The sequence below is a fragment of the Pithys albifrons genome, chromosome 4 (genome assembly GCF_047495875.1).
Source record: "Pithys albifrons albifrons isolate INPA30051 chromosome 4, PitAlb_v1, whole genome shotgun sequence".
Lineage (NCBI taxonomy): Eukaryota > Metazoa > Chordata > Aves > Passeriformes > Thamnophilidae > Pithys > Pithys albifrons.
In genome coordinates this window covers 4,988,507-5,004,615 of record NC_092461.1, presented here as the reverse complement: position 1 = coordinate 5,004,615, position 16,109 = coordinate 4,988,507, and the positions used below count along the sequence as shown (strand labels likewise).

Below are 16,109 nucleotides of genomic sequence, written 5' to 3'. Positions count from 1 at the left end.
CATGTACCTTAAAAATAACAGATGAGATGGGAAGGAAAGTACCAAAGCAGTGAAAGGAGACAGAAAAACCAAGAGTACCTGAACTGCAGGTGCAAAAGGCTTGGGAGGTATTAAGGTATGGGGGGTATTTAGGAAGGCTAAAAGCCTGCTTCATTGGCCTATAGAGTAAATTTTACAGGTTTTTGTTTGCTAGGACCATGATTATGATCTCAAAGTCTGTGGCTTGGCTCTCTCTTGGAGCTTGGAGAGAGTAAGACCCTCATCCCTCCCTAATAACCCACCTAAACTTGACAAGCACTACTTTCCCACAACTAGGGAAGATAACCTTTCTCATTGATATTACTAAGTCTGGAATGAAAGAGAGTGAAAAACCTGGAGAAAGAAAAAAGTCTGAATTCCCACTCATTTTGCATATCCAGGTTCCCAGGCACCCATCCCTTTTTTACTAAAGGGGGGAAGAAATACATTTAATAAAGATCTGGCAGGAGTATGATGAAATAATGAGTAGGATGAGACCATGTTACATAAATTGGTAAGACTCCAGCTTGTAAATGATTAAAACAAAAGAAAAAGGGAGTTTCCACGAAGACTAACGTAAAAAGCATTTTATAATCAAAAGGCCTGAAACTACGGGGGCTGATGGGAATGTCTAGCAAAACAAGCCTGTTCTGAGCTTCCAGATGATACATGGAAACTTAATCAGCTCATCTCAGTCAACCTTAAATCAAAGAAAAGACTGATTGGAGGTTCAAAGGGAAAAGTGGTTTTGTGGCTCAAGAACAAGAATGGGACACTTTCCTGATTCTGCCACAGGTTTTCTTTGAGATCTTGGGTAAGTCGCTTACTTGTGAGATATTAAATTTCACAGCTATTGGGTTCAGTAGTTTGGCTTATATGTATATTACAATTTATCCCTGGAAGTGGACTATTACGTTTTTATGCCTGGCTCTTTACACCCACACATACCATCCACACAGCACTGTTGTTAACATGTAGACCTTCAAATTTCAGTCCATAATTTTTTCCTCTGTAAAATGTGGAGAAGCCCTATATATCTTTATAGCAGTACTGTCATACTGAATTAGTGGATAATATGTCTAAAGATATTTGAGTAGATAACATTATGGAAGTGAAGGAATTCTCTGTAATTTACTGCTATGAGATTAACAGTAAGCACTTTCCTCTCAGATAGACACCCTCCCTGCCCACCCCCCCCAAAAAAAAAGAAACAAAACACACAGATTAAATGGTTGCAATCTCTCTGCTGCTAAGCATCCCTTCACAGTTGTCCAGTAACTCTTGCTTCTTCTTTACCCAAAGCAAAAATTCAGTGACATTAAGACTGAGAATTATAAGATCAAGAGGGACACAGGTCTAATTTATGTTGGAAAAGAAAATTTGTTACTCAAAATCAAATGCTAATTGGCTCCAGCATTTTAAACTAAGCAAAGTAAAAGGCTGCGGAGAACATACAGGTCTTCAAGAGGAGTTGACTAACTAGATGGAGTTAGAGCCCAACCTTAAAGTCTTTTTATCTTCCAGGTTCACAAGTGTATGTGCATCTGTGTGCACATTTCTGAAAGTCTGTTCTGTACACTGAAAATTCAGATGAAAGTCAAAAAGAGGAAAGTTAGATCAGGGAACGAAGACTTCTTTATACTGCTTCCAAGCTCTGCCCTGATGCATTGTGTAACCTTGGGCAAGTCATTTAACTTGTCTTGCTCATCCATCAGATAGAAAGATGATGCTTATCTGTTGCATGAAAATGAGTTAATTGCTGTTTGCCAACTGCTTTCATCTCTTTGGATGAATCAGATTGAGGCCATATATGTGAGTGTATATAATTTTGCATGTGTATTTTTGTTTGGAGCTTGCTTATGTCTTGGAGCATAGCTTCTTCAGGTCAACACTGCTTATCTGCTTGGCAGAGAGCCCCTATTGTACATTTCTGATGTAATGCAAATCATCGCAACGAGAAATACATAAGTGAAAGGTATTACACTTATCATCATCATTAGCTGTTGTTGTTGTTATTGCTGTTGTTATTATTATTATTATTATAGTCTCACACTTGGATGCAAAGATAGGACCACTTTAAAAAATATGGCCCCAAGAAAGAAGTCTTCTGCTCTTGGGAATAAATATCTAAAAATAAAAGGAATGCGAGAGACATGGGCCTGAAGCTGCCTTTACAGAAATGTGTTGATGTAAAATTTCCCAGGGGCATCACAAAATCTGTAAATTTATTTATTTATAAGCTTTGCCACTCAGGAACTGACCTATGCAACTTCTTGGCCACTGGGTGGTTCTCATCAGAACAATAAATCTCCTCCCTCAGGGAGGAGACACAGCATTCAGGACTTGTTTGATTCTTGGAAACAGAATTAAATTGGTGTGAGAGACTCAGAGAGAAATAATAATGAGAAATTTTCTAAACCACAGACACAGCTCTTAGAAAGAAGTCCAAGGGCTGTAGAGCTTTTGGGAGCAAAGTCTTTCTCTTAACCAGCAGCGGATACACTATGGCTGTACTTTGTGACAAATGGAGCTGACACTGCTGTGGAAGGATGTGGAGTTGCCTACAGATGCCAAAGGGGTCACCACTGCTTTGGGAAGAAGGCCTGGAGCGAGTAGCAAACAGCAATATGGTGGACTTGAAAGGTATGACATTTAAATATACATAAGTGTTAAATATACATAATCTTGTCATTCTTTCATGCCGGGCACTCCAACATCAGAGAGTTTCTTCAAAAGAGGGCAGGTTCTCCAGTCCTGTCTGGCACATGTCATCACTACCCATGCTGCTACCTTTGTTGTGCGGCAGCAGCCACCTTAGCCTGTCTGGAGCTTTGCAACTCTAGAAAAAGCTTTAGCCTAGTGACAATTCCCATTAGAAAGAGACTCAAAGAGTAAAAGGATCCAAATCCAGATTTGCTAGTAACTTATTCTTTGCCCTAATTACCAGGTTTTCCTTTCTTTCGGGTGAAATCTCCCAGTTGACATCTGAGTTTGAAAGCACTCCAGAGATGTCCCTCCCCATGGGCAGGCTTCAAAGCTTTGAAACATCTGCTCTCTCCATCTCATGGACTCCAACAACAACACAGCACCCTCCATATTAAGATGTTGACACACAGTGTCTGGAATCATTCCCAGGCCCCATGGTTCTGCCATACCTCTTTGCCTTGGAGAAACACACATTTTCTACCCAGTGGCTCTTCTAGTTCCTCCTTCCATAGGACTGAAAGAATGGGGAAGATTTTATCCAGGCTTTCCATGCGTGGTTGAAGTTTGCCCGTAAGGACTTGTTTTTACTCATCCCACACTTTCGTCACACCAAGTATGAAGATCTAATAGACTGGGATGCAAATGCTGTTAAAGTGTTAACTTGTGTGATTTTTTTGTTATAGATTGCAGTGCTTGTCATTATTTAAGTTAGATTGGTTATCTCACTTTGTTGTTTCACTCTGCTTGCTTTACTTGCTCTTTAATGGTGACTTATATAATGACTATGATTAAATTAATAGATTTTAGAATGTAAATTAGTTTCCAGAAGTGTTTATTAGATACATCTACAGATAGGGTTTAAATAAAAACACAGCCTGAAATCAGAATTACAGTACATTCTAATCTTAATGGGTGGCATGGACCTAACCTGATCTTTGTTAAGTTTGGGTATCTGGAACAACTCTTTTTAGTCCTCCTCTGAAAACCACTTAGGGCAGATGTTGGTGGAAATTAATTTAATTTTTTTTTTTTTCAGGGGCCTAACTTTGTTCAGATACAGACATGCAGCTCGCAGTGAAGTGATCAACTTTTGTGGGCTAAAGGGGACTTAACTAGTTTTTGTAAAGGCTCCCCAGAAATGCTAATTAAAGACAAACTTTCAGTACAAGTTAAAAAGTCTAAAGGACAGCAGCTGAAGGTACTGACTACAAAGGGATAGAGTAGTTCAAAATAGGCCCTTCCCCATGCTTCCTGCACCTCCAAATGGCTTTTTGATTGCTAGCAGGTTTTGCTCCTTTTCTTTATTTGTTAAAAATTATTAACTTACTGTCACACATGCACTTCAGTCTGAACTATTTTGTGGCAGCAAGGAGGTCAGTAATATTACGAAGTGAATGCCACAGGTGAAGGGCACCTGCCTGTTTCCATGTTTGCACATAGCCATCCGTTGTTAGCAGTAGTGATTCTTGACTTCATGGAGCTCTTGAGAGTCCCACCCGTGTGGCTCTTCATGCTGCAAAGCATCAGGAAGAAACAGTCTTCCCACAGCATCTTGCAATTAATCTGTTACTGGTATGATACCAGGTCAACTGGGATTTCAAGAAGGATCATTCCGGCTTGCCACACAGGACCCCATCCTTCACAGAAGACAGTCCTTGCTCTTCACTCCCTGGCACCCTTGCCCTTCTGCGCACCAAGATGTGCCCGGATGGTTTTTGCTTCACAGCAAGTTCTGCTCCTTTAAAAGCAATTATTAGGGGAATGCTGGTGATGCAAACTTGTTTAAACCTGAGCATACAGTTAAGTCAGCTTTGTAATTAATTGCCTCATCACTGCAGTCATCTTTTAGGAATGCTGTGCTGCTGGTTCAGGATTGAATAAGAAAGGGCCAGATCACCAGCAGAGATCCCCCAAAGTGAAGCTCCACAGCAGGTCAGGTCTGACCCCCAGAGATGATGGAGGGAGAGGCATCATCAGCCCACCAAGAACCCAGCATGCAGAGGTGGGCATGGGTGTGCCATGACAGCCCCCACTGCTTTTGTCCCGGGGAAAGGATTTGTTTCCCTTAAGCATGGCCTTTGTAGTCATCCTCCCCCCAGGGGTGCTGCATCATGGCAGGACTCCTTTTCACTGTGTCAGGTGCCTCAGAGCCCTCAGGGCTCACAGCCATCCTTGACATGGGAAGCAGAGAGAGTAAGCAATGAATCCACTGCAGCATGTGAGGGCTAATGGAAACAGCATGGAATTGAAAGACATGTCATTGGAGGACTATCTAAAGACCTACGTATGGATGATGTGGAGGGATGGTGGAAGTAACTTCTCCCTCATGTACATGAGAGAACTAATGAAGGCAAAGCCAGCTGAAGCCATAAAACTCCAATTACAATTATCTCCTTTCTCCTCCCATCTAAATGTACAATGGGTCAGCATGTTCCGAAAGTGGTTTTACCCACACACTTTCTTCTTGACACTGAGCTCCCCTGTGTATGTAAGGTCAGAGGAGGAGGAAAAACAAGAGAACTGCCTCCTCAAAGAGAAGAGAGGAGAAGAAAGAAGAAAACCAGTAAGTGAGAAACCATAAGATGAAGAGAGCTGTGCCTACAAGGAGAGAACAGAGAGTGATGATAACAAGCGGTACTAAACTGAGAAGCAACCTAGACAACTTCTTGATCCGTTCATGGACATCTCTGGAGTCTGTATTTCTTAGAAGCCTGCTGTCCATTATGGAGGGGAAAAAAGGTTGAAAGATAGATACCTATTTCAGATAATAAGTACTGTTAATGTTCGTGGCTATGTTTTAATTGCTAGTTACACTCCAATTAAATAATTACATAGAAGAAAAGACCAGGGCCTAAATTACAGGCAAGATGTTTGATGTGTCTAGCATAAACTTCAACATGAGTCCTGTGCAGAGAGTAGCCCAAGACATATAACAGCCTTCATCTCTACTTCTGCCAGTGACCATTGCAGCCCCTAGATTTGATGCCTCTGGTGTGAAGAAGACATCTGTCCAAGGATTTTTAGGCAGACTTTCCACTGCTGGGGGGAAATGGTGTTCTTTTGCCAGTTCCCCTACACAACTGTCAGCTAGTACAGAGACAGTGGCTCACAGTCCCTCTCCCACACTGTCAAGCAACTCTTTTGCAGAGTTCTGGGGGAATTCTAGCACAGAGAGATAGAAAGGGCAATCAATGCCTATGATAAGATACACTCCAGCAAACTGTTTATAATTTTTCTCACTGGGTTGCAAATGACCTAATAGGCTCTTTTCCCATCTCTAATTTCTATGAATCCACAATCCTGTTATTTATATTATATCTTGAGGGTTTCTTCAAGAGTAAATGGTGTAATTATACCCTGCACCATAACATTTCAGGTTCTGTGTAATAGACCTAAATATGCAATTATGTGGTTAGTAAATGTAACAGTACAAAACTCAGAATCTCGATCCGTGTACTGCATCTTCATAAGAAGAATTAGTTTCCTGTTCTGTACACAGCAGATGTAATGTAATTATTGCTAACTGAAAAGTATCAGCAGACACTCATATGATACCAACAAAAAATGCCCCTCCAGCCAATTCTTCATTCAAACATATGAAAATGAGAGAAATCCCACAATGCTATCTTATCAGTGAAGTCTGGGCACATACATTTGATATTCTGCCTATAAAATCAATACTTTCCAGGCTTCTAGAGACATAGAACCCACAAAGATTATACATCCATATGCAAAGGGAAGGATCAAATTCACCTCTGGTGTTAGTCCGGCAACTTCAGCTGAATTACAAAGCAGCAGAAGACAGCCCATTATCCAACTTGTGTGGATTATGATAGGAAGAAATAAAACTGACCTGCAACATTTATACAACACTGTGTGGCAAAAAGAAAGAAACATGAAAGGAACCACAGCCCTGTGGCTAAGGAACTAAACCTGGACTTGAGAGACATGGTTTCTACTCAGAGGTTTGCCACAAGTTTCACATATGAAGAGACAAAGGAGAAGGAGAAGAAGAAGAAGGATACCTTTATTATGGGCCTTGCCTGTAAGATGACACCTTACCAGTAAAAAGTGTGAATTTTGCACAAGCTACATTCACCTAGTACAAATGCCCTTTAATTTCCACTTTAAACCAAATATGATATGGGTCTAGATGTACCAGGGGAAAGCCCTTTCACTGAATAATAATACTGCTAGTTTTAAAAAATTGTTTGAATGGTTGTGACAAGTCTAGCTTTAGTAATCACACATGGCTTGGGATTTCCATTCACTTGAGTGAGACAGCTACCTGCTGGTTGAATGGGTACGATGGGAACCCTCTAGATAGGGCTTTCAGATGCAAAATCAGGCAGTGAAGTGGGAGTCACCACTGAGCCACATGTCCCCTTGTAGCAGCCCCATTGCTTGGTGGAGGGGGGACAGGTCACAAGGTTTGCCAGGCCCAACATGGCAGGATCTAAAGAAGCACAAATGTTGTTTTCCTGTAGAAACTGTACTTCAATTATCCAAGTGTAAAAAAAACTATGATACTTCAAAGGAGTGTTTTATTGCCAAACAAACATCCATCAGGTTTTCAGCTGCTACTGACACTGAGCTAAATACAATCCTCTGAAAATATAAATGCTTACTTCCTCACATGTATGTCAGACCTATACCTAACCTAGAGTAAAATCATGGTAAGCATTCCCCACCACACACTATATGTTGTCTCAGCAAGACAGATTTGTTGTACAGAAGTCCCTGTTTACAGGAGTGCCATGACATTTAGCCACATGCACGAGAGGAGACAGTCATGGTGGAAGTGTCAATCATGTTAGATGCATCTGGAGGATATTAAACCTGTGTGAATCTTGTATGCCACACATAAACACTGAATGGCCTGTTTTCAGATTTTGTCCCTGGCAATTAAAACTACCATGGCCTTCTCAAAATGTCCTTCCCTTGTTTCACATTCAGATCGTGGATACAAGAAAGTGTGTGCTCATATCAAGAGGTGTTCAGAGCCTCAGTGTTGCACATTACGTTGCTCCTTAGAAGCAATCTGCACCATTCTCCAAAGGTGTCCAGGCACTACACACCCTCAGCTTGAAGACCATAACAGAGCTCTGAAATCTTGTGTTCTGCTTTCTTCTACACATCTTTGCAGACTTATCATTTACCACAGAAGAATAAATATCATCCCCATTGCTAAGGGACAGTTTGGTGCCTGGATGCCTTACGGAACACTGCAGTTCTTTTTTGTCTTCTCTGTAATGAGTCATGGCTTCTACATCATATGACTGAACCATTACGATAAAAATTAACGTGATGCTCTGTAATGATGCGTAGTTGCTTCATTTTGAGCTGAAATAGCTGGTCATATTCTCCCATCCCATATTTGTGTCATGCTATTGGCACTGGAGGCATTAGCTTTGTAGTTACAATTACACAAGAACTAAGTAAACTGCAGAAATTTGTAAACTGTTGCATTGCTAAATTAAATGCTGTTTTAACTAACAGTTAATAGTGTTTACTGCTGTGTAATAGTAATTTTCATTTTTTACTGTATCTAATGACTTTCTGATGACTCAAATTCTCTGTAGGGATACCAAATCATTACATTAAGGATGAGTGATTTTAGTATGCAATGACTGATCAGTACAATAATATGTAGACTCATGCTTCAGCTAGTAAATTAAATCATTTACACCAGAGTGTTTGTCAACCAGAAGAGTTCTATTACATTGCTGCATTATAATGTAGAGTCTGCTCAAAATAAAACACATGCTATATTAAATCTGTGCCACTTTACAAACACAACCCTTAAGGAGCAAGGATTTAGCATCTAGTAAGGCCGCTGAGAAGAACTGCTTTTCACACAGAGTGGATGAATCCTAAAATTTTGTCATTCATTTGGAAAAGTACCACGGCAACATACAGGTATGAGCCTACTAGTTGCATTAAACATCCGGATATCACTTAAACTCTTCATTTGGTACTAGTCGGACCTATAGAAGTGAAAATGGTCACAGCCAGAGCGTGTGAAGTTTGAGAAAAACACACAGCTGATCCAGCATCAGGAGTTGATGTGATCACCACATCATACCAAGATATGAAATAAATAGGGCAGTTTTCTTTGGGGTGCGAACACTTAACAGGTCTGTGAGTGCTAGAATGTCAGTTTGGTGAATAGTTCACCATGATCGTTTTTTAAGAAATTAGATCAATTGTTTGCTTGAATGGGACTTGAAATGCAAACTCTCCTGGTATTTAGCAGTTTCCTAGTATAGGCTTTGGTTTGGGCCCCACAATTATTTTGATGTCAAAATGTTCAAAAGAACTGAGAAGATGCTTTAGGAACTTGTTTTAGTGTTTTGTTTGAGACACCAAGGGGCCTAATTTACAATAGCATGAAAGCACCAGAGTTTACATTCACCATAATTTGAACAGAAGGTTCTTTACTATTTGGAAAGTATCAGACCCCAAAGTACCAAGGTTATCTTCTAAAGGCCACACACCACTATTAATCCATTGGCTGCATTGACTGACCCAGTCATGCTCATGCAATGAAACAGAAGCCCAGTTGCCATCAACACATAATTAAGCCATCCAGAAAATACCTGTAGGGACATAAAGTTTCTTTGGTTGATTTTTTCCTCCTGTTTTGAGACACATCCTAAGACACATTCAGGACAAAGCTTTGGAGGACAGTAAAAGATGCTTCATGTTTGCTCGAGTTCATCTCCCAGATGTGACAACTTTACTGTCAGAGAAGGACTCTGAACTTCTCATAATGGGAGAGAGTCATGATAGGGGGAAAGGCTTATTTTGTGAACATACTTCAACCCACAGGAATATATTGCTTTTCAGGAATTTAATGACTCATTCAAATTTTACCCTTGGGATATCCAGAATCACAAAAACAGTGGTATTTTGACTTGTGAAATCTTCATAGTAAAAATGTTTTCTGTGCTACTGTGTAAGAATTAGGTTTCTCTGGTAACAGCTAAAAAGTCAAGTGATCATAACTCATTTACTACTCGGCATGTTTCACTGAAAGGCACTTAATGGATGAGATTGCTAACAAGTCAACGCTCTTCAGTGGTGCCTTAACACCTAATTCAAGGGGGCATCTCCTGTGCAGAGCATGAGCACACATCCATAAGGTTACATGGCACATACACTTTCTCCCGAGATCCTCCTTATAAGCCAGCTCAATCAAGATTGGCCCCTTGAATTTTTTGTTGTTCTCTGCTTAAGCAGCTTTAAAAAAAAAAAAAAAAGAAGCACAGAAAATACTTTTGATCTTTTCTGTTTAAAATGTAAGTGTTGCTAAAATGTCCTAATAATCTGGAGGCTTGCCAGCTTGTAGGCAGGCTCTAAGTGAGATTTAATTTTTGCCCAGAAATCAAATATTAGCAAGGGGAACATGAACACATACAAAAAGATTGCTCATCTGGCTAACATCTGGTTTGATGGGGCCATTATTTCAACAAGTACTTATAGGCAGCTTTTTGTTGTTGTTGCTTCCTCCCAGAGCAGCAACAAAATAGTAGTATGGATTAAAATGTCCATATCATTCCCACACAGAGTCGTGTTGTACAAGTTGCACAGAACTCCTAATACTTCCCTTTCCCTCTTTTCATTCAGCTTAAAAAAAAACCCAAACCTTTTATATTTAAATACATGGGAGGAAAAAGTGAGAGTAGCAGTTAAAATTGTTACTTTACAGTACATTCTTGCATGGCAAGTTATAACAGTGTTTATTACACATGTTTAATGAAAGACCTAGAATGCAAACCTGAAAGCACTTCCTCCAGGTTTAGACTGGGAGGTGCAGTCAGTCACTTTAAGACTCAGTGGCTTTCAGTTTCACAAATGCACACATATTTGGAAGTTCAGCCTGTCTCGCTGTTCATGCTGAGCCTATTGGTCTGCACCTGGAAAGGAGTGTCCTTTTTTTCCCCACCACAAGAGAGGCATTCTTTCTAGAATCATTTAAGATGATGGGCAGATTTAAATTCACATATAGCATTTATTGGTGTACTTGCAGATGTACCTGTGCTTGTTTCCAGAACCCCTCTTCTCTCTCTGAAGACAGTGGTATGTACCTTTCTAGGTGAACTGGGAGTCATCACCAGTCCTATGGCTAAACTGAGCCTGTGATAGACCCATGTGCTCTGATGGATGATATCAACAGCTTCAAACAACACCCATGCTCTTCAAATCAGTCAGCTATGGGGAAGCAACCAACCACCCTCCACATAAAGAAAAAACCACAGAAGTCAAGAATAAATCTGTGTTATAGATTGTAAACAAGTGCCAAAAAGAAGACCAATGCTGGAGCACATTTGTATACAAAAGTAGGAATGAGAGATTTATCTCCATCACTGCCCTGCTTAACTTGCTTCTCATGGTAATGTCATTTCTTCTGCTTGTAGCACCACCTGTCTTCATGTTGCTTTGCCTCTCTGGTATGATTGTGGCCACTTCTGAGGTTTCCCCAAAGCATAAGTCAAAGTTATGGTTAGATTGCCTCAAAAGCATTCACATGGTAAGTATGAGCATCCATTTACTGCAATCAAGCTAGTCCACACCACTTATGGACACTTATGGCTGGTCTGTCTTGCCATGAAAGCTCAGGAATCCAGATTTGAACTGAAGCTCTCACCTTCTATCTCAAACTCTCATCTCGCCCAGAGCAAACCCCTCAGCTCACCATGGAATGATGCAGACTGTGTCTCACTTCCTGCAAATGGTGCAGCCTGGCCATTAGACCTCTGAGACAGAGGATCTCTTTGCCCTTTGCCTCAATTCTGCTGGCTGCTTGCAAATGGCTTTTTCCAAAACAGAAGCAATTGTGGTTCCAACATGTTTCTTGGGTGGGGAGAAAGGAGAGAGAATGAAACTGTGCAACTATTCCTGCCCATTGGTTTGAGACTATAGATAGCTTTCCTTCTGAAGGTGTTGCTGCATCTCTAACAGGTTTGGGGGAAGATCTGGGAGGTGTGTATTTATATGGAGAGGTTTGCATGGGGCAGAAGGTGGCAAGGAGACAATATGCTGCTGCCAAAGAATATGAGAAAACAGACAGTGCATACTTCCCACTCCAACCAGAACAGTCATAGAATCAGGCAGGAACTCAAAACCAGATCAATGTGTGGCAGGTCACTTCAGCAGCAGAAAGGGGAAAGTGCTGCAGCATGGCTAAAGTTTAAAAATAAGCTTAGTGACTGTCTGTGCAGACCTGGCTAAGGCTCTCTACTGCAGGGAAGTGTCCTTTCAGCCTTCCTGTGTGTAAATAAATGGATAACACAAGAGGCTCAGAACACACCTGGAAATCAGCTTTTCTTCAGCTGCCTTCACACAACTTGCAATCCTTCACTTGCTCTCTGTGCTTTCAGCAACTGTGGCAGCTCCATCAGCAGCCAGCTATTTTCTGTACATCCCAGGCAATAATTAGTTGGATATTTCTCCCCTCTGATTGACATAGCTCCTACTCCAGCACAACACAGAACTTGTTTTTGTCACTTGCGACTTTCTCAAGATGCCATTAGTGGGCAAGGTGACATGATGTGAGGTAAATCACACAACAATACCATAAACACAAGGGCAGGGCCAGACTCAAAGTTCTATCCTTGCAGTTTCACTCTATAGGAACTCTGTTGAAATGAATCTGTCACACATGAGACCAGAGTTGCATATTCAGCCCACAGTGTGGGCATGAGAGAATGCAATGGAGGACCACTCATCTCTATTACTAGAGAGCACTTGTGCCACACAGTTGTATTTACATTCTCTGAACAAGTAAAGACAAGTCAGAAATACATGCATGAAGAGAAGCAAAGATGGGGTTTCTATGGAAACACAGAATTTCCTGACTTGTATAATTAAAATTAACCATATCCCTTGTTAATGGAGTTGTGGGGACAAAGAAATGTTGGTTTTCATTTTTTTTACTTATGTGTGAACACTTTCAGTTATTGTTCTCTTTTCACTTCATCTCTCTGACTAGTACATGTGCATGTACATGTACAGTTTTTTAGTTTATACATGTTTTATACCCAATAGACACTAGGTAGCTTTCCTATCTCCCAATAATCTTAACAAGAGCTAGTCATATAAATCTCCTGTTCCTTGTTGGGACAATAAATCTCAAAGAATGTGAAAGCACTGCATTAAAATAATTTTTCTCAGTAGTGATAGGAATGTAGGATACTAACATCCAGATGAAATGACACACATAAACTTAAGTATCCACTATTGCTGGATATTATGCACCATGCACTTATCTCTCTGTCTTATGCAATACTGAGGGAGAATATTCATAGCAAAATACATCTGCACTTTCCACAGCAGTACTTCTTGCTATGAGAATTGAAGCAGCAGAGTACTTAAAAGCTTTCCACACTGAAAGACAGGATGGCTGCCTGTAGCTTACAACCTTTGGTGCAGATTGTGCTATATACCACATGTTGAGTAGGAGTGGGACTGATCAGAGCTTGGATGGAGGACTTCCAAGGAAAGCTTCAATATGGCAGAACATGGTATTAGTGACTTACTACATGGTGTATGTCCCTAAGACTTCATATTGAATCAGTACTCCTGCTGTGACCCACTGGCAGTGATAGAGGTGCTGTTTTAAAAAAAAAAAAATTAAGTCACAGTTCTAATCCTTTTTGAGGAGAAATAACAATATATTGCCTCCATTTTTGCATACTTTGGCCTCGATTTTACTGCCATGTGTAAGTCAGAGAGTCAGTCCACAAAAGGTCTCTTCATTAGTAGCTACAAAGTAGAATCAGACAAGAAGTAAACTTAAGGACACCATTGTTTCCACACAGAAATAACCAAAAGATAAAAGAATAAGAATTACAGATAAAATAATAAAAATTAACAACTGGGAAGATTTTTGATGCCCTGGAGTTGGGAAGGAGGAAATTCTTTCCAATAGAGTTACAGACATGGTCCTATTATCATAATAAGGCAGGATGACAGCCTTATTCCAACCTCAATTGGTTTATTTCAGCAGTGGGTATAAAGTGAGCCCGTGTCGTACCATCTGCCAAGTACCTTTGGGATCCGACAGCATGGAAGGATCATGAAAAATGTAAGAAGTTGCTGTTTGCATTAATAAAAACACAGGTTCAAAAATTAGGTTGAAAAAGCAACGACATTGTAAACATGCCTTTAAAATGAAAGTAATTTCCTCTTTGTAGTGAGAGGCATGGTTTATTTTTATCTATTAGTTAGGATGTGACTGTGCTGAATCTGACTTCTGTATCCTCACTGTGCCACTCTCTAATGGAGTTTGCACTCACAGAAACAAAGTGTGCATTGCATGTGGGGTTGTCTCTGCTCTTTCACCTGGACAGAAATAAGTGCATTTCAACCCCTATGCCATTACTTCTAGAATTGTTATAATGAGGGTTGGGTAAAATTGAAGCCTATTATAATAGTATGCAATTCCTTTTTTAAAGGTTGACCTGCAGTTCTGGTTTACAAACCAAATGACTGTAGTCAGGCATATTAGTGCTTTAACCTTTTTATTACATTACATACATGAAAACAATTAAGGCTGGGATTCTTTCCAATGTATTATCATTTTCTGTTCCCTCTGGCCTTTTTCCATCCATTTCAAAGAATGTACATAGCATCAACTGAACATTCTCTCATGTTTTATTTTTTTTTGTTTCTTTTTCTGCTTAACAACTGTCATGCTTTCAAGATCAGCCAGCTACAGAATATCATGCAGCAGCAGCAGCTGAAAGCAGCGGCAGCAAAAAGAACAACAAAAAGTTTGGGGGTTTAAAACTCCTCATAAAATTAAATCTGAGATTTAAATTCTCCCTCATATTTTATTGTCTTTTCTTTTCTTTTTCCTGTGGTAAATGGTAATTAGAGTCAATAATCTTTTGCTGAGAGAGCACCTTGTCCTCACAGTGTTTATATCATCATCATCAAAGATCTGCCTTAAGGCCCTGGCGTGTTAATAATTTAAGGTGTGCACAGCCTAGTTATAGCAGGAAGCCTAGTTATTGAGTTTGTAAACCAGCTGATGATTTATGGGAACACCTTGCATGAGTCATGCTCATTAAATAAAATACTTCAGTTTAATAAGGAACATGGGGTAAACAGTTCTTCCCGTTACAGGGTGACTGTGCAATTGGAAATTGCTGAGTTTTGTCACCAGCTTTGCCACTGCTATTTTGTCTTAATTGTAATGTCAGGGTCAGCTTGTCTGTATGCGTGTGCATGCACGTGCATGTGCACACACTTCCCCTTGAGGTACAGATATAAAGTCTCTCACCAATGCTTTTTTTTTTTATTCCCATCCTCTCTGCCTCTCCCTCTCCATACAGCTGTTTCATAAGTTACCCTCTGATAATGAAGATGTTAAATCTCTCTTTAAAAGGCTACTAATTAAGAAAACAGAAATGTTCACAGAAATAAAATTACACAGGGAAAAAAATCAATATATGGTTGTTAAATGTAGCTTGCATTTGAGAGCCATAACCATATTTTACTTTTAAACACTAGAGTTAACTCTGACTCATTAGAAATTCCTTGGGAAATTGAGGCAGTAAAAGCCCTACACATTGGCCTCTTCTGTTTTACCAGAAGCAAACGTACTTTGCCCACCACTTTAGAAATCCACTGCACCTCCAAGAGATTTCAGTGGGATAAGGCAGTGTCAGCATCTACTCTTTTTCAGCCTTTTGCTAACTGGAGAACAGTTCCTTAGGGGCACAGAAATCACCCCTCATTCCCACCAAAGGCCATGGAACTTGAGCACTGAGAATGGAAGGAGCTGATGCAGCTGTGGCTGGAATCTTCACTAGGCTGGGGTCTGTTCAAGAACAAAATTACCCTTGACTTCACTGGGGAGAAGGTTGGACTCATGGGAGTTAAAATATTTATATGGAGTAGGGGGAGAAACAAATTGAGTAATAACATAGAAACTCCCATGTACTTTTCTTGATGAATTTCAGTTTTATCATCCCAAACCAAAGGCAACTCAACTGGGTTTTGTTAAGCTCTTAAACTAACAATTAGTTTTTTTTTAAAAACAGCCAACTTTTCCCGACCACCAAAAATTTAGCAAACATGCCATTACCCCTGCAGTATTGATTTTTGTGTTCTTTTTGATTCCTTTAGATGTACTTTTCTGTATTCTTTTCACATGGGTGATACAGCTTAAGTTTCATTTTCTGATTAATAACTGAACATCCCCAAATACAGACAGCCTGTCAGGCATCATTAATAAATTTGTTAGAGAACATTGGGCCAAACCCATTTGTGGTGCAACTTTTTGATTTAACAGCACCACACAAACGAGTGATCTGACTGCCAATTTGTAAACAATGGTTTGAGTCCTCCCTTTCTATTCCAGGGAAAATTAAGCA

General features: G+C 40.1%; 1 protein-coding gene and 1 long non-coding RNA gene across 2 annotated transcripts in view; one reads left to right on the top strand and one right to left on the bottom strand.

The window, feature by feature from the left end:
- Positions 1 to 3,281, bottom strand: part of LOC139671057 (uncharacterized) — a 285,587-nt gene extending 282,306 nt beyond the window's left edge. The window contains exon 1 of the mRNA XM_071553278.1: positions 3,174 to 3,281. The gene's annotated coding sequence lies outside the window, so the exon portion shown is untranslated. The remainder of the gene's footprint in view (positions 1 to 3,173) is intronic.
- A 7,772-nt stretch (positions 3,282 to 11,053) lies between these two features.
- Positions 11,054 to 14,490, top strand: LOC139671058 (uncharacterized). The gene is made up of 3 exons (XR_011697656.1): positions 11,054 to 11,119; positions 13,733 to 13,813; positions 14,432 to 14,490. It is a non-coding gene; the product is annotated as an uncharacterized lncRNA (long non-coding RNA).
- The last annotated feature ends 1,619 nt before the right edge of the window (positions 14,491 to 16,109 follow it).